We start from the raw sequence: 6000 nt of genomic DNA on the forward strand, positions 1-6000 counted from the left end.
AGGAAACGCTCAAAGCAAACCACGAACAATGAGAAGATTCACTCTTCTAGTACTTAAGTCGCCATTGTGATTTTGTATTAAATCCCGACGCAATTTCTGTGCTCCATCGTCAATGTGAAGGTTCAAGAGATAGAGTAAAGCTGCAGTAGTGCATTGGAATCAAATCTGATCTCAGAGGAAACGCTCAATGCAAACCGCAAACAATGAGAAGATTTACTATTATTGTACTTAAGTTGACATTGTAAATTTTGTCTTAAATCCCGACGCAATTTCTTTGTTTCATCGTCTATGTGAAGGTCCATGGGATGGAGTAAAGCCGCAGTAGTGCATCGGGAACTAATGCTGATCTTCCAGGAAACGCTCAAAGCAAACCACAAACAATGAGAAGGTTTACTCTTCATGTACTTAAGTCAGCATTGTGCCTTTTGTATTAAATCCCGACGCAATATCTGTGTTTCATCGTTAGGGTGAAGGACCAGGGGATAGAGTAAAGCAGCAGTAGTGCATCGGAATCTGATACAGATCTATCAGGAAACGCTCAAAGCAAACCACAAACAATGAGAAGGTTTACTCTTCTTGTCCTTAAGTCGGCATTGTGCCCTTTGTATTAAATCCCGACGCAATATCTGAGTTTCATCGTCAATGTGAAGGTCCAACGGATAGAGTAAAGCTGCAATAGTGCATCGGAATGTAATACTGATCTCCCAGGAAGCGCTCAAAACAAACCACTAACAATGAGGAGATTTACTCTTCTTGTACTTAAGTCGGCATTGTGCGTTTTGTATTAGAGCCCCACGGAATTTCAGTGATTCATCGTCAATGCGAAGGTCCAAAGGATAGAGTAAAGCTGCAGTACTGCATCGGAATCTAATACTGATCTCCCAGGAAACGCTCAAAGCAAACCGCAAACAATGAGAAGATTTACTCTTCTTGTACTTAAGTTGACATTGTAAATTTTGTTTTAAATCCCGACGCAATTTCTGTGTTTCATCGTCAATGTGAAGGTCCAAGGGATAGAGTAAAGCTGCAGTAGTGCATCGTAATCTAATACTGATATCCCAGGAAACGCTCAAACCTAACTACAAACAATGAGAAGATTTACCCTTCTTGTACTTAAGTCGGCATTGTGAAATTTGTATTAAATCCCGACGCATTTTCTGTGTTTTATCGTCAATGTGAACGTCCAATGGATAGAGTAAAGCTGCAGTAGTGCATCGGAATCTAATACTGATCACCCAGGAAACGCTCAAAGCAAGCCACAAACAATGAGAAGATTTACTCTGCTTGTACTCAAGTTGGCATTGTGCCTTTTGTATTAAATCCCGACGCAATTTCTGTGTTTCATCGTCAATGTGAAGGTCCAAGGAATAGAGTAAAGCTGCAGTAGTGCATCGGGAACTAATACTGATCTTACGGGAAACGCTCAAAGGAAACCACAAGCAATGAGCAGGTTTACTCTTCATGTACATAAGGCGGCATTGTGCCTTTTGTATTAAATCCGGACGCAATTTCTGTGTTTCATCGTCAATGTGAAGGTCCAAGGGATAGAGTAAAGCTGCAGTAGTGCATAGGAATGTAATACTGATTTCCCAGGAAACGCTCAAAGCAAACCATAAACAATGAGTATTTTTAACCTTCTTGTACGTAAGTCGGCATTGTGCCTTTCGTATTAAATCTCGACGCGGTTTCTGGGTTTCATCGTCAATGTGAAGGTGCAAGGGATAGAGTAAAGCTGCAGTAGTGCATCGGAATCTAATTCTGATCTCCCAGGAAAAGCTCAAAGCAAACCACGAACAATGAGAAGATTCACTCTTCTAGTGCTTAAGTCGCCATTATGACTTTTGAATTAAATCCCGTGGCAATTTCTGTGCTCCATCGTCAATGTGAAGGTTCAAGAGATAGAGTAAAGCTGCAGTAGTGCATCGGAATCTAATACTGATCTCAGAGGAAACGCTCAATGCAAACCGCAAACAATGAGAAGATTTACTATTATTGTTCTTAAGTTGACATTGTAAATTTTGTCTTAAATCCCGACGCAATTTCTGTGTTTCATCGTCTATGTGAAGGTCCATGGGATAGAGTAAAGCCACAGTGGTGCATCGGGAACTAATACTGATCATCCAGGAAACGCTCAAAGCAAACGAGAAACAATGAGAAGGTTTACTCTTCATGTACTTAAGTCAGCATTGTGCCTTTTGTATTAAATCCCGACGCAATTTCAGTCATTCACGTCAATGTGAAGGTCCAAGGGATAGCGTAAAGCTGCAGTAGAGCATCGGAATCTAGTACTGATTCTCCAGGAAAAGCTCAAAGCAAACCACAAACAATGGGAGGATTTACTCTTCTTGTACTTATGTCGGCATTGTGCCTTTTGTATTAAATCCCGACGCAATTTCTGTGTTTCATCGTTAGGGTGAAGGACAAAGTTATAGAGTAAAGCAGCAGTAGTGTATCGGAATCTGATACAGATCTATCAGGAAACGCTCAAAGCAAACCACAAACAATGAGAAGAATTACTCTTCTTGTACTTAAGTCGGCGTTGTGCCCTATGTATTAAATCCCGACGCAATTTCTGAGTTTCATCGTCAATGTGAAGGTCCAAGGGATAGAGTAAAGCTGCAATAGTGCATCGGAATGTAATACTGATCTTCCAGGAAGCGCTCAAAACAAACCACTAACAATGAGGAGATTTACGCTTGTTGTACTTAAGTCGGCATTGTGCGTTTTGTATTAGAGCCCCACGCAATTTCTGTGATTCATCGTCAATGCGAAGGTCCAAAGGATAGAGTAAAGCTGCAGTAGTGCATCGGAATCTAATACTGATCTCCCAGGAAACTCTCAGAGCAAACCGGAAACAATGAGAAGATTTACTCTTCTTGTACTTAAGTTGACATTGTAAATTTTGTTTTAAATCCCGACGCAATTTCTGCGTTTCATCGTCAATGTGAAGGTCCAAGGGATAGAATAAAGCTGTAGTAGTGCTTCGGAATCTTATACTGATCTCCCAGGAAACGCTAAAAGCAAACCGCAAACAGTGAGAAGATATACTCTTCTTGTACTTAAGTTGACATTGCAAATTTTGTTTTAAACCCCGACGCAATATCTGTGTTTAATCGTCGATCTGAAGGTCCAAGGGATAGAGTAAAGGTGCAGTAGTTCATTGGAATCTAATACTGATCTTCCAGGAAACGCTCAAAGCAAACCACAAACAATGAGAAGATTTACTCTTCTTGTTGTTAAGTCGGCATTGTGCCTTTTGTATTAAATCCCGTGGCAATTTCTGTGTTTCATCGTCAATGTGAAGGTCCAAGGGATAGTGTAAAGCTGAAGTAGCGCATCGGAATCTACTACTGATCTAACAGGATACGCTCAAACAAACCACAAACAATGAGAAGATTTAACCTTCTTTTACTTAAGTCGGCATTGTGCCTTTCGTATTAAATCTCGAAGCAATTTCTGGGTTTCATCGTCAATGTGAAGGTCCAAGGGATAGAGTAAAGCTGCAGTAGTGCATCGGAATCTAAATCTGATCTCCCAGGAAACGCTCAAAGCAAACCACGAACAATGAGAAGATTCACTCTTCTAGTACTTAAGTCGCCATTGTGATTTTGTATTAACCCCCGACGCAATTTCTGTGCTCCATCGTCAATGTGAAGGTTCAAGAGATAGAGTAAAGCTGCAGTAGTGCATCGGAATCTAATACTGATCTCAGAGGAAACGCTCAGTGCAAACCGCAAACAATGAGAAGATTTACTATTATTGTACTTAAGTTGACATTGTAAATTTTTTTTAAATCCCGACGCAATTTCTTTGTTTCATGGTCTATGTGAAGGTCCATGGGATAGAGTAAAGCCACAGTAGTGCATCGGGAACTAATACTGATCTTCCAGGAAACGCTCAAAGCAAACCACAAACAATGAGAAGGTTTACTCTTCATGTACTTAAGTCAGCATTGTGCCTTTTGTATTAAATCCCGACGCAATATCTGTGTTTCATCGTTAGGGTGAAGGACCAAGGGATAGAGTAAAGCAGCAGTAGTGCATCGGAATCTGATACAGATCTATCAGGAAACGCTCAAAGCAAACCACAAACTTTGAGAAGAATTACTCTTGTTGTACTTAAGTCGGCATTGTGCCCTATGTATTAAATCCCGAGGCAATTTCTGAGTTTCATCGTCAATGTGAAGGTCCAAGGGATAGCGTAAAGCTGCAATAATGCATCGGAATGTAATACTGATCTCCCAGGAAGCGCTCAAAACAAACCACTAACAATGAGGAGATTTACTCTTCTTGTACTTAAGTCGGCATTGTGCGTTTTGTGTTAGAGCCCCATACAATTTCTGTGATTCATCGACAATGCGAAGGTCCAAAGGATAGAGTAAAGCTGCTGTAGTGCATCAGAATCTAATACTGATCTCCCAGGAAACTCTCAGAGCAAACCGCAAACAATGAGAAGATTTACTCTTCTTGTACTTAAGTTGACATTGTAAATTTTGTTTTAAATGCCGACGCAATTTCTGAGTTTAATCATCAATCTGAAGGTCCAAGGGATAGACTAAAGCTGCAGTAGTTCATCGGAATCTAATACTGAACTCCCAGGAAACGCTCAAACAAACCATACACAATGAGAAGATTTACCCTTTTTGTATTTAAGTCGGCATTGTGGTTTTTGTATTAAATCCCGACGCAATTTCTGTGTTCCATCGTGAATGTGAAGGTCCAAGGGTTAGAGTAAAGCTGCAGTAGTGCATCGGAATCTAATACTGATCTCCCAGTAAACGCCCAAAGCAAACCACATGCAATGAGAAGATTTACTCTTCTTGTACTTAAGTCAGCATTGTGCCTTTTGTATTAAATCCCAACGCAATATCTGTGTTTCATCGTCAATGTGAAGGTCCAAGGGATAGAGTAAAGCTGCAATAGTGCATCGGAATCTAATACTGATCTCCCAGGAAGCGCTCAAAACAAACCACAAACAATGACATGATTTACTCATCTTGTACTTAAGTCGGCATTGTGCGTTTTGTATTAGAGCCCGACGCAATTTCTGTGTTTCATCGTCAATGTGAAGGTCCAAGGGATAGAGGAAAGCTGCAGTAGTGCATCGGAATCTAATACTGATCGCCCAGGAAACGCTCAAAACAAACCACTAACAATGAGATGATTTACTCTTCTTGTACTGAAGTCGGCATTGTGCCTTTTGTATTAGAGCCCGACGCAATTTCTGTGTTCCATCGTGAATGTGAAGGTCCAAGGGATAGAGTAAAGCTGCAGTAGTGCATCGGAATCTAATACTGATCTCCCAGGAAACGCTCAAAGCAAACCGCAAAAAGTGAGAAGATTTACTCTTCTTGTACTTAAGTTGACATTGTAAATTTTGTTTTAAATCCCGACGCAATATCTGTGTTTCATCGTGAATCTGAAGGTCGAAGGGATAGAGTAAAGCTGCAGTAGTTCATCGGAATCTAATACTGATCTTCCAGGAAACGCTCAAAGCAAACCACAAACAATCAGAAGATTTACTCTTCTTGTTCTTAAGTCGGCATTGTCCCTTTTGTAATAAATCCCGTGTCAATTTCTTTGTTTCATTGTCAATGTTAAGGTCCAATGGATAGTGTTAAGCTGAAGTAGTGAATCGGAATCAATTACTGATCTAACAGGAAACGCTCAAACAATCCACAAACAATGAGAAGAAAAACTCTTCTTGTACTTAATTCGGCATTGTGCCTTTTGTATTAGATCCCGACGCAATTTCTGTGTTTCATCGTCAATGTGAAGGTCCAAGGGATAGAGTAAAGCTGCAGTAGTGCATCGCAATCTGATACTGATTTCCCAGGAAACGCTCAAAGCTAACTAGAAACTGTAAAGGATGAGCCAGACAATAAGGGATTTTACTTTATTATATGAGCCTCCAACCGGTAACTTCATTTCTCCATTACGGCCAAGCCACGGCCGGCACTGTTGGCTGCCTGTAAATTCTTTCGTCCCACGGCCTAGTAAC

This window comes from Schistocerca piceifrons, unplaced genomic scaffold (genome assembly GCF_021461385.2).
Source record: "Schistocerca piceifrons isolate TAMUIC-IGC-003096 unplaced genomic scaffold, iqSchPice1.1 HiC_scaffold_1520, whole genome shotgun sequence".
NCBI lineage: Eukaryota > Metazoa > Arthropoda > Insecta > Orthoptera > Acrididae > Schistocerca > Schistocerca piceifrons.